This window comes from Echeneis naucrates, chromosome 2 (genome assembly GCF_900963305.1).
Source record: "Echeneis naucrates chromosome 2, fEcheNa1.1, whole genome shotgun sequence".
Taxonomy (NCBI): Eukaryota; Metazoa; Chordata; class Actinopteri; order Carangiformes; family Echeneidae; genus Echeneis; species Echeneis naucrates.
In genome coordinates this window covers 1,269,851-1,287,116 of record NC_042512.1, presented here as the reverse complement: position 1 = coordinate 1,287,116, position 17,266 = coordinate 1,269,851, and the positions used below count along the sequence as shown (strand labels likewise).

Here is a 17,266-nt window from a genome sequence, read left to right as displayed (position 1 = left end):
GATGTCAGACAACATAGAATAAGGATAGAAATATATATAGTAAAAATAAAGATATATACAGCAAAGATAAAATATCTGCTGTAAAGATAAAAATCATGAATATAATAAAAATATTAAAGTGTTTCTTTAGTGTAATTGTCATTTCAGCCACTGGAGGCTGAAGTTCAGCAGCTCCTCACTCTAAAACAAAGTGATTCCCTCAGCCGACCTGCGGCTGCAGTGGAATACAGGACATACTTGTGTAGGAATACAGCAGATGGCTGCTTCATAAATATGTGGCAGCAAAGGAAAGTTCTGCTTTGATGTGAAGATGAAGCTCTAAAATCTTCTAAATGAAGAACATTTCAACATGTGTGGGACTGTTTGTTTTCAAAGTGTGTAGAAGAGCTTTTTGATGTTGACTCCGTCCACAGCAGCTCATCACTCAGCTTCTGTACCGCTGCTCTGAACTCCATCTACTGCAGTAACACACTGACTGAGTATGACCACACCACAAAGAAACACAACTATCACTGTGCACATGAACTGTGCTCAGTGCAGGGAAACCTGTGGTGGAGCTCCAATCCTTTGGAAATAACAGCTTTCAGAGCACAGGGGGGCCACGGCCACGTGTCTGAAAGCCCCATGAGGGCTGGAGTCTCAACAACACAACTGACTCTGGTCCTCAGCTCCACACCCTCCAAGTCTGAAGACATTTATTAGGACATTAGATTAAAGATCTACCACAGTGGACTGACCTCAGAGTCTCCAGTCTACAGTCTGGACTCTCCACAAGATCACGCAGCTCCTTCACATCTGGATCCTGCAGGAGGTTTCCTCTCAGGTCCAGTTCTCTGAGATGGGAGGGGTTGGACTTCAGAGCTGAGGCCAGAGAAGAACAGCTGATCTTTGACAACCAACAGCATATCAGCCTGAAAAAGAACAAATCATGGAGATCAGATGACTGATAATCAGTCAGAAATGTCCTGATCCAGAACTTCTCCATCTTCTCAAACTCATCACCCACTTTAACATCTCAAATGTTGCTGGTCCACATCAGACTTTGTTCCAATACAAAGACAGAGACCAAGAGCAAGACTTTAAAGATCCAGTCCTGATCCAAGACTAAGGTCTCCCTTGGTCCTGGTTTCTGTCTGGAGATCAAACATGTGAAACCAACTCTTTGGTTCCTGGAAGACTTTTGATGATTAATATATTGAACAAGTAAATTCAAGTTTTGGAAAAGACTGACAACTATTATTATTATTAGAAACAACTGGAAACATGAAACAACAGCAATTTTTAATAAAAGTGAATATATTCAAGTTAAATGTGAATATACAGTAAATTCTGGATTAAACAAATCTACAACAACTACTCAACAGACCTCAGAGTCTGCAGTCTACAATCTGGACTCTCCAGAAAACCACACAGATCCTTCAGTCCTGAATCCTGCAGGTCGTTCCAACTCAGGTCCAGTTCTCTGAGATGGGAGGGGTTGGACTTCAGAGCTGAGACCAGAGAAGAAAAGCTGATCTTTGACAATCTGCAGCTTCTCAACCTGAGTAAAGAATAAAAGATGTGACTTTAGGAGACAAAGTTCCTGCTTAAAAGCGTTCAATGTTTCATCATCTGTTCAGAGCTGAAGGTTTAGAAAGTAGAAGTTTAGAAAATGAAAGTCAAACAGCTGAACCAACAGGAAGCAGCTTCACAACAGTCAAATACAAACAGTGACAAGATTTAATGAGAAAATTAAACAACACCTGAAAGAACCTGAACTGACTCAAACTGCCAACATTGTGATTTTAACACATCAGAAATAACCAAACAGCAGAGTCAGCCAAACTTTATTTCTATATCTGATTCTGCCACATATGAACTCCTGTATAACAATCTGAGCTCTGGCAGGTAAGTCCACTCTAAAACCAGTCAAACAGTCTACAAACAAGCTTCAGACGTTCTAGACAAAAAACCAAACTCATCATTAATGATATATTTGAAGAAACATGAACAGTCGAATGTGGAAATCATATTTTGATGTTGTATTTTGATGCAAAACTCATTTGCATCAAAATACAAGTTCCCCATGAAATCCCACCACTGGCACATTTACATGGTCTGGCACAGCATCATCCTGCTGGATCTGACAATCTGTTTGATATTCAAACTAAATTGGTGTTATGGCTGAAATTTCCCAAACTGAACCAATAGAGCCATGTTACATGTGGATGATGTCATTCTGTTGCAGAAGAAAGAAAAAAATTTCACATTATGCTGAACATTATCCCAAAATGGTGCTGCAAGTGGAGACTAATGGAGAACCAAGACAAAACACAAGTGGTGAATTTTAGGCCAAGTTGAATGTTGTTAATCTTGGGACAGTACTGCTGTCCTACACTGATCAGTATAAATGTCTTGGCCTGACGTTGGACCAACACATGACATTTAACCCAGCTGTCAGTGTTTTAGCTCAGTCAATACATAAATAAATAAAACCACAGACTAAATCTACATGTTAACATACAAATATTCATTAATATATGATGTCCCCTTTCAAAAATACAAGATTGATGCTTGCAATTAAAATGTAACTTTTCAAATTAACAGAAATCTGTTGTCCAAAGTTACTTTCAAACCATTTCAGTTTAAATGTTGAAAACCTGAAGAGGATTTTCCATCATAAATATAAATCTGTCTGCAGGTCAGAGTCACCACAACTGTAACATCATATTAATCTGAGAGCAGAAATAAAACATGAGTCTGACCTCAGAGTCTCCAGTCTGCAGTGAGGACTCTTCAGAAAACCACACAGATCCTTCAGTCCTGAATCCTTCAGGTCGTTCAGACTCAGGTCCAGTTCTCTGAGATGGGAGGGGTTGGACTTCAGAGCTGAGACCAGAGAAGAACAGCTGATCTCTGACAAACTGCAGCCCTCCAACCTGAGTAAAGAATAAAAAATGAAGATCAAATCATTAATAATCAATCAGGAATGTCCTCAATGATCTTTGTGTTATTGTGGGTCATCATCATGTCTCTGCACACATCATCCAAACAACAGCACAACACTCAAACTACAGCAGGTCCAGTCAGTGAACTGACCTCAGAGTCTCCAGTCCACAGTTTGGACTCTCCAGTCCAGCACACACCAGCTTCAGTCCTGAATCCTCTATGTGGTTATGACTCAGGTCCAGGTCTCTCAGATGGGAGGGGTTGGACTTTAGAGCTGAGGCCACAACGTCATACTCAGTCTCTGAGAGTCCACAACCAACAAGTCTGTGATGACACATATTACACAATATTTCACTGACACAGGACACTACATATTCATCTGGAGGGTTTGAGGACTAAAGACGCCAAGACTTCCATCTCTGTCTCACACTGTCAGAGTTTCAATCCTTTTATGAAGAGACAAAATGTGGTCAGTTGATCTTCCATCAGGTCCTCAGTCTGTCAGGGACCTGATCCAGGTTTCTATCCTCCATGGGGACCATGAGGCCATGTTGACCTGAAAACATTTGACTGCCTATTGATTTGATTTTCTCTTGGGTTGAACAGTGAACAGTCACTGATACCTGCTGATGTCATCAGTCTTTAGGATTTCCATTAGAAACACAACTAAGTGAATATTTATCTCTGGCAGCAAAAAAAAAAAAAAAAAAAAAAAAAAAAAAAAAACAGTTGATAGTGAAACACCATCTGAATCAGATTTGATTTAAAAACATCTTCACTAACCTTCAGAAGGATTGATGAGAATGAGAGTGGACTCACCGAGCCTTCCTGCAGTTCCTCACAGCTGGGATCAGTCTCCGCTGTCCCTCCTTTGATGTGTTGTACTTCTTCAGGTCAAACTCATCCAGAACTTCCTCTGACATCTGTAGCATGTAGGCCAGAGCTGAGCAGTGGATCAGGGAGAGTTCCTTCTCTGATCTGGTCTCTGACTTCAGGAACTCCTGGATCTCCTGATGAACTAAGTGATCGTTCATCTCCATCAGACAGTGGAAGATGTTGATGCTTCTGTCAGGAGAGATTTTCATCCAGCTCATCTTCTTCAGGTCGTTGATGGCTCTCTGGATGGTCTCTGGTTTGGTTTCTGTCTGACCCAGCAGACATCCTAAGAGTCTCTGGTTGGACTGCAGAGAGAGACCATGAAGGAAGCGGACAAACAGGTCCAGGTGACCATTTTCACTTTCAAAGGATTTCTCCAGGACTGTGATCAGGAAGTCCTCCAGGGCTGAATCTTGCTGTTTCTTTCCCAGAAAGTCCTTCAGGACCTCCTTGTTCCTGTTGGTGTGACAGTGGAACATGTAGACTGCAGCCAGAAACTCCTGAACACTCAGATGAACAAAGCAGTAGACCGTTTTCTGGAAGATCACTCTCTCTGCTTTGAAGATCTCAGTACAGAGTCCTGAGTACACCGAGGCCTCTGTGACATCAAGACCACACTGCTCCAGGTCTTCTTGGTAGAACATGATGTTCCCTTTCTCCAGATGTTCAAACGCCAGCCTCCCCAGCTTCAGAAGAACTTCCCTGTCAGCCTCCATCAGCTCCTGTGGACTTGTCTCATGTCCCTCATGGTACTTGATCCTCTTCCTCCTGGTCTGGACCAGCAGGAAGTGTGAGTACAGGTCAGTCATGGTCTGGGGCAGCTCTCCTTGCTGGTCTGTAGTCAACATGTGCTCCAGAACTGTAGCGATGATCCAGCAGAAAACTGGGACTTGACACATGATGTGAAGGCTCTTGGACTTCTTGATGTGTGAGATGATTCTGTTGGACAGCTCTTCATCCCTGGACCTCCTCCTGAAGTACTCCTCCTGCTGGGCGTCAGTGAAGCCTCGGACTTCTGTTAGCCTGTCAACACATGAAGGAGGGATCTGACTGGCTGCTGCAGGTCTGGAAGTGATCCAGACCAGAGCCGAGGGAAGCAGATTCCCCTGGATGAGGTTTGTCAGCAGCAGGTGGACCGATGACTCCTGTGTGACGTCAGACACGACCTCCCTGTTGGTGAAGTCCAGTGAAAGTCTGCTTTCATCCAGGCCGTCCAGGATGAACAGAACTTTACAGGCAGCCAGCTGCTCTGCTGTGACCTTCTGTAATGTTGGATAGAAAACATTAAGCAGCCTGAGAAGACTGCACTGCTGATCTCTGATCAGGTTCAGCTCCCTGAATGAAAGCAGAACCAGCAGACTGACATCCTGGTTCTCCAAGCCCTCTGCCCAGTCCAGACTGAACTTCTGCACAGAGAAAGTTTTTCCAACTCCAGCGACGCCGTTGGTCAGAACCAGTCTGATGGGCCTCTGCTGGTCAGGTGAGACTTTAAAGATGTGGTGACATTTGATTGGAGCATCATGGAGGCTCTTCTTCTTAGAAGTTGTCTCCAGCTGCCTCACTTCATGTTGGGCATTAACCTCTTCACTCTGTCCCTCTGTGATGTAGAGCTCTGTGTAGATCCTGTTGAGGAGGGTTCCACTTCCTGTTCCTGTTCCTTCAGTCACATGTTGACATCTGGTCCTCAGACTGATCTTATGTTGATCTAAAACCTCCTGTAGAACACGATCTGCTGACAGAGAAGAGACAACGTCAGACTGAAGACAGAGAGTCTGAGGATCTGATGAAAAAGTGAGAAGTTCAGTCTCACTCTGTTCAGGGCTGGTCTGCAGACCTGGTCTGGTTCTGGATCTTTGTCCACACTGGGGACAGGAGGAGTCTCCTGAAGAAGCAGACTGGTCCCAGTCTGAGGTGCAGCACTGTCTGCAGACCCAGTGTCCACAGCTGGTAGAGACTGGATCCTTCAGGACGTCCTGACACAGAGCACAGTGGGACGGCTGCTCCTCTTCAGAGACATGTCTTTTCCCCTTCCTGTCTCTGTGAAAACATTTCTTTATAACTGACTGACTGACTGATGTAATAGAATGTTTGGGCAGGAGAAAAAAACGAGTAGTTTCTGGTGATAAAACCAAGAAGATCCATCTCAGGGTCTTCCTGTATCTGCACTGATGATTCAGGATCATTAATATTAATCTATGAACAGATTTTTATTCTCATCTTCACAGTCTCTTACTTTGTCTCTGAGGGTCCAGGTCCATTACTGAAGTTCGGAGGCTGAAACTCTTTGGACCGGTCAGACTTCAGAGACAGACAGATTGATCCTGGAGACTCTGGTCTGGCCTCCTCTTCCTCATCACAGTCCATCATCTTCAGGATGGAGTCGGTCTGAGAGGGAAACACTTTCTGACTGACAGAAGACAAAGAAGAAACAGGACAAACAGTTTGTTCCAAAGCTACACACCCGAAAACCCAAGGCAAATCCAAACACACAGAGTCCTTTATCTTCAGGACAGAATCAGTCTGAGAGGGAAACTGGCAGAAGACCAGAATCTCTGTCACACACGAACACACACAGAGAAATAAAGTCCCGGTCAGGTTTGTTGGTTTCATTATAGATTTCATGTGTCTTATCCAGCTCATCATCACATTAAGTGACACTGTCGATGGGGGAACAGGAAGTACCTCACTTCACTGTGTGTCCTCATTTTGTCTCAGTGTCTTTTTGTGGACAGACCTTCATTCAGACTCATCTTCCTCCACAGTGGACAGAACATGTTAATGACAGGGATGGGCAATATTTCAAATACATGTATTTTAAATATAAACACTATTTTGTAATTTGTATTTTTAGATATTTCAGTGTTGTGTGTTTTTGTATTTTCAAAATACAGTAAAATATTTGTTTGTGAAACACTGATGAAATTATCTATTTATCTTTCTATCTGTCTATAAGGAACAACATCTGTTTGTCTGTCTGTGGCCCCCTTGCATGGTCACGCACTCTTTGGCACTATGGACACACTTCATGCACTCATCACAACACAAAATGCACGGTGCTGCAGATTGGACTGAGTGCTGTGCAGCATTTTTAATGTGATGCTGCTGCATGCTGATTCTGAATATTTTGTTTAAGGAATTATGAACTTTGAGTCTGCTATTTATCAATTTACATAGCATATACCGTGCAGATGAACAGGGTAGGAAAATGTCAGCTAAATTATATTTCCATAAAACCTCCGAGGTTGATCACTTACAGCAAGATTATATTTGTGTGGGCTTATTGTTTGGTGTAAACATGTCAATTATGCAGCAGGGAGAGTCATGTTAAAAAAATTCATGTTATATTTTTTGAGGACTCAGAGTTCAATGTATTAACAGATTACTATTATCACACCACGAATATGAAAAAGCTGTTTTCTCATATTCTCATCCAGAAAACTTTTCTCAGTACCCCATAGAAAACCAATACTTGTATATATTTGGTAAAATATTCCGAATAATGTGACTGTCTTTTATTTTTGCATTTACTTTGACAGAGGTTGTGCAAACACCAGTTTCAGGTGGATATAAAATTATACAACTGTGATGCATCTCACTGTAAGTTTGGTAGTGAGGGGGTTTGATAACCGAAAAGATTAAAATGCCAGCTAGTTTAAATTTCTAAATAAATCATCCATTTGGATTGTTTGAGTTATTGTTACAGTTACAGATTCATAGTTGCCAATCTATTACACCAAGAGAATAAACAGTACTTCAGGAAGGGTTCCTCGAGCCTGAGTTACCTAACATTTGTTAGGACAGAGGTTTATAATGGAATGTCCCTAACATGAGGGGTCAGCATGTCTAATCTGTTGATTGATTATGGAAGGAGTTATTCCAGGTAGTGTAAAAGTGAAGGGATGTATGAACAAGGCTATTAGTGCGTGTGTTTCCTCTGCTGTGGGTGTAATTTTGACTCATATTTCCTTTTAGACATGTAACTCTTTGGAGTTGACTGCGCGTCTGAACCAAAGGACCGATTTAAAATAATGTAGCAGGAAGACGCAGCCTCGCTGAGTCAAACTTCAAACTACATACAGTTTTTCAAGCTGGCTGATAGGCCAAGCAATAAATCTATTTCATGCTCTTTCCTGAGTATTGTTGACCCGTTTGGTGCAGCAGGAAATGGTACAAACAGGAAAGCACTCACAAGCAGTACTTTCTGGTGATAAAACCCTGAAGATCCATCTCAGTGTCTTCTTGGATCTGCACTAATGATTCAGGATCATTAATTTTAATCTATGAACATGTTTTTATTCTCATTTTCACAGTCTCTTACTTTGTCTCTGAGGGTCCAGGTCCATTACTGAAGTTTAGAGGATTATCTCTGGACCGGTCAGACTTCAGAGACAGACAGCTTGATCCTGGAGACTCTGGTCTGGCCTCCTCTTCCTCATCACAGTCCATCATCTTCAGGACGGAGTTGGGCTGAGAGGGAAACACTTTCTGACTGACAGAAGACAAAGAAGAAACAGGACAAAGTTTGTTCCAAAGCTACACACCAAAAAATACCAGGCAAATCCAAACACACACAAAGTCCTTCATCTTCAGGAAGGAGTCAGACAGAAAAATAAAGTCCCAGTCAGTTTTGTTGGTTTCACATATGTAGGAGGTCACACAAAGCAGCCGGCTAACATGGCACAGTTATGTACAGATTTACAAGGTGGCTGTCCATTGTCGTGCCAGTTTACCTCTGAGTCGCTAACTTGCTAACTCACCGGTCTTTGTTTCTTTCCACCTCTGTTGTGGTCTGTGACATCATAGCTCAATCGGAATTATATCTCCACATGCTGATTGAACTACCTATTAAGACAAACTAACAAAATAGCAGCAGAAAAAGATCAGGAGTGAAAAAAAAAAAAAATGCAAGTGACAGTGAGCGTGAATAATGATAATATTAATATAATATTTAATTTATCAGGAAACCAGACCAGGGGAGGTGGTTCATCTGATGTTTAGGATGCACCTTAAATATTTGTTTCTTTGACACATTCTTTAAATGCTGTGCCTCCCTAACTCAACATACAAAATCCTGCCTGATCTGTTAGTAATCTGTAGGTTTCAGAGAAATGTATCTCAGGTCTGATGGTGCTTCTCTCTGTCCACTAGATGGTGGTATCTGACTGTAGGATGGGTTGATGGCACTGTGATTTAATTCATGTCACATTATTGATCAGACTACATGAGATAATGTAAAGGTTTCTGTTTTGCTTCAAATAATCCAACAATAAAAACAAGGTGTGCTGCTTTAAACCTTCAATGGATTCATTGTATCTGGAAATGCTCAGAGTGTACAATTAACAATAAGAGTTAAATTCACTGAGCCAAGTTCATCCAAGATTTCAGACTAGTTCTGGTGTGTTTGTTCTGTCATTGCTCAACAGAAACATGGCACAAAAGTTCAAGGAAATCAACTTAATCTTTTGTTTCACTTCAGATTAGTTTGTTGGGACCATTTAAAAACCTTCCAAAAAATAAAATCTATCTTAAGTTGCTCTGGGTCAGCAGGTCCCGCTTTCACATAAACTGCAAGGTCTAAAATGTCTTTAAACACCTCCTGAGAAAGTTGAAACACATCGTCCGTAACCAAAATGTCTTGACTTCCAGGCTTCTGACAAACGCAAACAATTCGGCTCGATTCACATTAGCCTCGCCCACTGACTTTGATGGCAACAGGACCATGAAAGAATTAAATAAATTGTGAAATAATTATATCTATTTTTTTTACATAAAATTAACCTGTATTTTAATGAATTTTAAATAATTGAACATTATTTCTTAATTACTTCATAATTTAAAGATTTACTTATTTCATTTTGTCCCATTTGGTCTCCCATTCTGAAATGCTTAAAAATGTTGGTATTTTATTTGATGTTCTTTTACTCCACCTGCTAAAACTCTTGAAACAAAATGAGAGAAATGCTGCCTACACAGTAGACTTTTAAAATTAAATTATACTTTATATTCTTAAACAACACAAAATGTATCTACATAAACTAATCCTCTATTGTCTAATGACTCGGCATCAGTGTTTGCTCAATAGAATATTTTATGCTGGAGAAATGCCAAGCCAACACTGAACATAAAAAAAAAAAAAAAAGTGCAATCAGCTAGCTAATAGTTAGCTGGAGTGCATTTAGCTTCAGTGTACATTATCCAGATTAATGTTTACTGTTGTTGACACCTGTTTGAACCATAAAGTCTGGAAGTAAGATGGTAAATAAACAGCTAGGTAGCTGCTGCTAAGTACATGTATGGTTATTTTCCCATAGATTTCAATACAATTTGCCATTGGCTTAGCTTTCAGACTTTACAGTACAGTCTGATCTCAGTAATCATGGTCATTAGATATTTATAGATTTGTCTGATTTGATTCTCTCCAACATCACAGGACACATTAGTTCTTATGTCTCATTAACATGGAAGAAATAATTACCAAAGCAAACCAACTTTATCTGTGACAGCAGCTCTACATTTGGTATTTATTGATTTATAATCACAAATGTTACATTTATGACATAAGTTGTATTTGTTTTCAAATCCAGCACAACTGTATTGACAGAAAGTGGATTATCTTCGTGAAATTAAATACTACATTTGTGTTATCATACAAATCCTGATACTGTTTCTGAGAAATCACACACAGTTTCTGTGAAGACAAGTCTGTGTTATTGTCAGTGATAATTAATGTTGATCTTTTAAAAAGAACAAAGACAACGCCTCAGTCATTATCTGAGCTGTCAGACCAGTTCTGTCATTAAACTCTGTCAAAAGTTGGCACACCCTGTGGTGGTAAACTATGAGGACAAAGGCAGGGGGAAAAAAAACAAAACAAAAACTCAACTCACAATATCAGTGCTCTGTTGACGCTATTAATTGGCAAAAAAAAAAAAAAAATACAGCGTATCTATCTCTATTGTTCTTTAACTTGACAAGAAACTATTCATATTATTTTTACAAATCTGAAAGCAGCCAATCAGCATCCAGAAAAGTTCTCCTGTCCAGTCAAACAGTGAAACAACACAATGTGATCACAGTGATCCTGTTCACACATTTACAGATTCTCACCTGCTGAACTCACTTCAGGGAGACTTTCTGACACTTTCCAGCTTCATGTGAAGAGAAGAAGCTGCTTGTTCTCCCTCATCAGTCCTGGTGTCTGTTTGAGCTGAGGAAAAGTCACACCCTCATAACTTCAGAGTCCAAAGTATGAAACATTAAAACCGCTCCAACCTGTTTTTGGTTTGTTGTTGTACTGCTGCTGTTAGTCAGCGAGGTGGAGATGGAGAAACAGAGCCGGTAAAACCGAGTCCAACAGAAATAGTCCGGTAGGGATACAAAAGTCCAACAAAAAGAGGAAACACAGACTGAGCTGGACTTTATGAAAAACTAACAAAGTAACAACAGAGAGAGAAAACAAAAGGCGAGGCTGACTGAGATACACCGGACAACCTGAACGGAAAAACAGAAGACATGTTTATTAAAAAAAATAATAAAATAAAGCACGAATAAAAATAGTGAACGAGAGCAGCGGTACCAAGAATAACAGACAGGACACTCCGGCACTGAAGAGAAGTCCGAGGAGGGAATCTATGTGGGCTGATTGGCGGGAAATAGAGGACAGGTGTGCCTTATTAGGAGAGAGGACACGCCCACTGGGACAGAACACAGGGGGGAGGGGCCGGGGGACACGTGACTTTAGCAACAAGGAAGCAGCTGACATACACAACCTTTATCATTCAGCCTGTTTCAGTCCACAGCTGTACTCTGCTGTTTTTGTTGGTTTACCTCTTCCACAAAACTTCAGGCTGCTCCAAAGGGAGACATGAAGACTGTGCAGAGAGACTGCTGTGTCCTTTTAATGGGACTTGAGTAGAGGAAGTTAGATGAGGATCCAGTCAGACGCAAATTTATCAAACACAAATCACCCGACTACAAACTCGTAGCTCATTTGTAAAAAAAATTGCCTTTTAAACATTCAGTGCCTCCATTTTAAAGCATTAAACTCAAAGTCAGATCATTCTTGATAAAGAAATGAAGAAAGGAATAATTCAAAATACAAATGTTTTGGGGTTTTTTTTTGTTTGTTGTCACTTTGTAAAAAAAAATTAAAATTTATAAAACGGTGAAATGAACATTTTGATGTTAATTGAGCTTTATCAGTCAGACTGTATCATAATGATTCTGAACCGTCCACTTGCTTATTAAGGATAATTATAGTGATAATAGTTTTTTATTTTTCCATTATTTGGTACACTTTTGCCGCACAAAGTAAAAACGAATGTTAAACATTAATATATAATATATATATGAATATATAAAATATGGTCTTTCATATTCCAAGGTACTGTGTGAACAGAAGAAAGCAAAGATGCAGATCACAAACAGTGTTCTACATTGCTCTGTGTGAGATTTGCATTTGCAGACCTTTTTTTGCATTGCTTAAGTTAGATGAGGATCCAGTCAGGTGCTGATCTATCAAACAAAAATTACCCGAGTACAAGCTCGCTGTTCATTTGTAAAAAAGTTTCCTTTTAAACATCCAGTGCCTGCATTTTAAAGCATTAATCTCAAAGTCAGGTCACCCTTCTAGAAAGGAACGCTTCAAAATACAAATGTTTTTGGGTGGTTTCTGTTTTCACTTTGTAAAAAAATTGTCAAGCCTCCTTTTTAACAGTGCAGCAAACAGCCAGCAAACCAATAAACAGCTAATACAGTCTGATTTAAACTGTAATTGTAGCTGTGCAGAGAGATGTCAGTGAAGAATGGGGAATCAAAAAGAGAAAATATTGTCATTTTTAACGTGGATGTGTGTTAATCATCATGTGTTGATTCAAACAGCCTCTGAAAAAAGGGAGAGTGGCTAAAATAGGATTTATTCCAGAGCTTTGCACTTCTGTGCTGTGCATCATACCGGCCTGCCCGGTGTGTGGCTGGTTCAGCCCGTGTTGTGCGGGGTGCTCCTGACAGGTCTGAGGTCTCTCAGGCATTCAGGCCTCGTTGGCGCAGTAGGCAGTGCGTCAGTCTCATAATCTGAAGGTCGTGAGTTGGAGCCTCACACGGGGCATAGCTTTAGTTAATAATGAGGAGTTAGTAGAACCTCAGTTCTTTGAACACTCTCTGGTTTACATGACCTCTATGACATAGACAAGTATAAAGAGTCACATAACAGGTGTTATCTCACTTTTCCAGTTTAAAGACACAACACCAGCTTCTCTGTCAGAGTTGTGAACTTCTGTCTCCTCAGTATCTACAGATCAGTTCATTTCTCTCCACTTCAGAGGACCGGAAGTCGGCTGGTCCGCAGATCAGCTGTGTGACCGTGAATCAACAGGAGACATTTTACAACAAGTCAACGTCCTATTTTCTACGTTTGAACTGAGACTTCACAAAACAGAGATTTTTACATAGGAATTGGTTTGCATAGTGATCCACACAGAGGAAGGCAGAGAGCATCCTAAAATACACTTCATACCATCCTAGTGGATCAGAGAAACCACAGCGGTGGACTGTTCATCTATTTACCATGTAGGACGGAAAGATCCAGAAAATCATTCATTCCCACTTTACAACTCCTGAACTGTTAGAAGAGAAGACACCAAACAGCAGAATTTTGAATAAAGTGTTTCTAATTCTGATCATCTCCGTTAGAGCTTTATTGTGTAATTCAGTGTGTGTGCAGTTTGGGACACATTCATAAAACAGAGCAGAACCAGCAGATGGAGCTGTTTGGACGTTTCTATCATATGATGATGAAAACTAAAGGCTCTCTGATCATCACATTGAGAAGTTCATCTGGTTTGTGATATTTCTTCATATGATAGTGAGGTAAAATGTGTTCAGTGGGATGTGTGTGTATCCAGCAGGACTGACAGCTTCATGTGGGATTCTCACAGAGATGATTCAAACCTGATCACAGTGATCAGTATGGATATACAGTATGTTTGCTGTCAGTGGAGGAAACTCTCAGACAGGACTAATAGTCATGTTTGGGATGTTCCTGGATTTGAGTTGAATGAGTGTAAATTCTCTCTGATTTTAATACACGTCCACACATCCGCCTCCATTCAAACATGGAGTTTACATATTGTTTGGAATTGGTTTGTAATTAAGATGATCAGTGTTTATAGCTCATAACCTGATCACAGATCAATAATCAGCCATTGGAAGACGCTCTGAAACTTTCTTCTGCAGTCAGAACTCATCCACCTTCAGACTGGACATCTTCTGACTGTAGAACTGGAGCTTTTTATACATCTCACTGCAGCACAATGAAGTCCTCTGTGAGTATTGTGTGTCCCACAGTGGACATGACATCTGAGCAGCAATACTTCCACCTGCTGGAGATTTATTGTTACTACAGCTGTAAAATAAATCTATCAGAACATGAACTCAGTCTGTAGAATCCAGAAGATTAATGACACACTTTGTCCTGCTGTTATGGAATCAAATCCTACTTTAGGTTTTCTATATTTTAAACTAATGAGCACTTTTGGGGATCAAACAGAAAAGGACAGAGGTATGAAAGGATATTTCTTTTCTTTTAATTAAAAGAAACAATGTCACAACAAATAACAATTTACATAATTAGGAAATATAACTCCAAAAAAATCGACCACTGTCCATGAAAAGCAGCAGTCAGCACTGCCTGGATACAACAGTGGTCAGGGCTTTATGTTTATACTGAAACACTGACAGGTCTCCTCCATCTCACTCTTTTCCTTCCTCTGGGTTCCAGGCCTCGTTGGTGACCACCTTTAGTTCCACTTCCAGGTCATGGAAGCAATAATGAGAATTCATTTCCACTGTGTGCTGTACAAGACGGAGAAACAACAAGATAAAGGTTTCTGCATTGTTGTTCAGTCAGATCAACAGCAGGCTGCCATCCACAGTTCATCACTTTTATTTTCATTCCTTCTTCAAATCTTTATTTTTATCATTTAATATGTTTTGCTGTGTTTGTGCCGCGGTGGTGAGAGCGCCAAATCCTAGCCCCTAGACGCTTTGAGCTACAGAAAGAACAGGAGCTGTTGCACCACACAAGCCTTTCAAAATAAAAGCTGATTTAGATTATTTTATTTGTATCTTTAGCTCAGATGTAGGCAAAACACAACACTGTCGTCGAGAAGGATCTTTTCCACTTCGGTGACTCAAAGTGACGGTGGCCACTGGAGAATCTCAGTTTGACGAGCTGGTCAACTATAAGAAAAATGGTTCCTATCCTGTTGGGATATCAAAGGAACAGAAATATGTTATACGCAGGTGCTCCGCCCGGTTCCAAATGAAAGGTAAGCAATAATATGAAATGTTAAAAATGATTCCCTGATTGCCAGCTCTAACTCTCTGACAGGGCAATAATAACTAATCAGATAATCAGATTCTTGTACGCGGCTGGAAACCACCTTGTCACAATAGGTGATACTTTGTATTACCTTTCGTCAAAAAACGATACGGAGTTGCTCAGGAGAGTGGTGGTTGGCGTGGAGGAGGCCAGTGACATTTTCAAGCAGTTCCATGACAGTGCAGAGGGAGGCCACTGTGGAACCCAAAAAACCAAATATGCCGTCAGCGCCAGGTTTTACTGGCCTGGAATGGGGGTAGACTTGGACAAATGGGTAAATGGAATTATTTAATTGAACTGTATGATATATTGAGCTTATCCATACATTGTAGTTCTGTGGACTGCATTTCCAATATCTGCTTTTGAACCATCAGGTTTCACAGTGTGCAAAATGCCAGTTCAGCAGGCTCTCCCTCAAAAAGGAACAGGAATATATCCCGATACATGTATGTAACAAGGCTTTCATTTTACTGAATACTTAACAAAAAAAAAAAAAAAAAAAAATAGTTCATGATAAGAGAACATAATTTGATTTTTCAGGTGGACTGTCCTCTGGAGTTGGTGGGAATGGACCTCGTGGGACAACTGGCGACCACTGATGATGGCAACTGCTACGTGTGTGATGGTGGATTACTACACCAAATGGGAAGAGGCGCACACCATCCCAAATAAAAGTGCCGAGGTGGTCGCCGAGTGCATTATTACAATTTTTTATAGGCTTGGTGCATCGCCGTGCATTTTGGCCGATCAAGGAACAGAATTTGTTAATGAGGTTAGTGTTGGCTTGGTGAAAGAACCATTATGGTCCTGTCTACAGTCTGTGCAATGGATTGCTGCTAAACTGTACTCATGTTTTTTTTTTTTTTAAACAGCTGAATCTCAAGATTTGCAAGTTCTTTGTGCGCCATATCACCCACAGACAAATGGTCTTGTGGAAAACCTGAATGGGACAATTCACAGGTGAATCTGTAATTTAAAAAATGTTTTCAGCACAGTCTAAAAGTAGCTCTTCTATAATATTGATGTCATTTTGAAAACCATGATGACTGACATGCATTTCCTTGTGACTATACAGTGCGTTACGCAAACTTGTCGCTGACAAGCCAAAGACGTGGGACAATTACTTGGATGCCGTTATGTTTAGCCTACGCACCAAACCACACCTCACCACCATGTTCTCCCCCTACTTTTTAATGTTTGGGTTTGAGGCACGCTATCCATGTGAAGTGCCAGAGGACTACACGGAATGGATGTCTCAATTACGTCAGGTAATTTCAGCATTACAATTACATTTAATCTATCTTTTTATTGGAAAGATGGGCAGCTCAGTGGAGGAGATGGTTGCCAGATCAGTGGTGTCCTCTGGCATTGCCTTGAAAGAGCAGTTGGACAATCTGGTGAGGGAGAATGTCCATAAGAGGCAAGACAAAAGGCAAAGACTGCCTATCAAATCCATCTTTTCTGTTGGCCAGAGGGTCTTGAGAAAAATTGTGAGATTGCAGCAGAGAAAAGGGGGGAAACTAGAGCCTACCTGGTTGGGGCCATATACCATTACAAAGATCGAAAACAAAAGTGCAGACCTGGTGGATGACAATGGGAGCCAACATCCAAAAATCAACATAGACCACCTGAAACCATTCTTACAGCCAACACCCTGCATACCCCACAAAATAAAATCCTCCAATGAAGAACCAACAAAAAAAAGCAAAAAAAAAGCAAAAAAAAAAAACCCTCTACTTGCACCTGTCCCCTCTGCTGCCCTGTTGGACCTCTCAAAAAAAAAAAAAAAAAAAAAAACCAGTAATCATCCCTCAGGTACGGCTCTCAAATCATCTCGTAAATGACCACCTGCTCCATCCTCTGTACTATCACTCTTAGATTTAACAAATCATACACCATTATATTTAGCATCTTCACCTTCACAGGAGTCTCTAGCCTGGTGCAGAATGGACCCAGTAGACCTTTTATTAACTTAACATCACTGTTTAAGTGTGCTATGTGTCACAGGTATCACAAAAGCGTGGGGTGGCAATGATTGCCAGGTGCTGCTGGCAAAGGTTGGGCCCTACAAAATATCACATA

The 17,266-nt window shown here is 40.7% G+C and overlaps 1 pseudogene; it reads right to left on the bottom strand.

The window, feature by feature from the left end:
• LOC115053697 (NACHT, LRR and PYD domains-containing protein 12-like) overlaps window positions 1-10,971 on the bottom strand; it is a 91,432-nt pseudogene extending 80,461 nt beyond the window's left edge.
• Window positions 10,972-17,266: the final 6,295 nt, after the last annotated feature.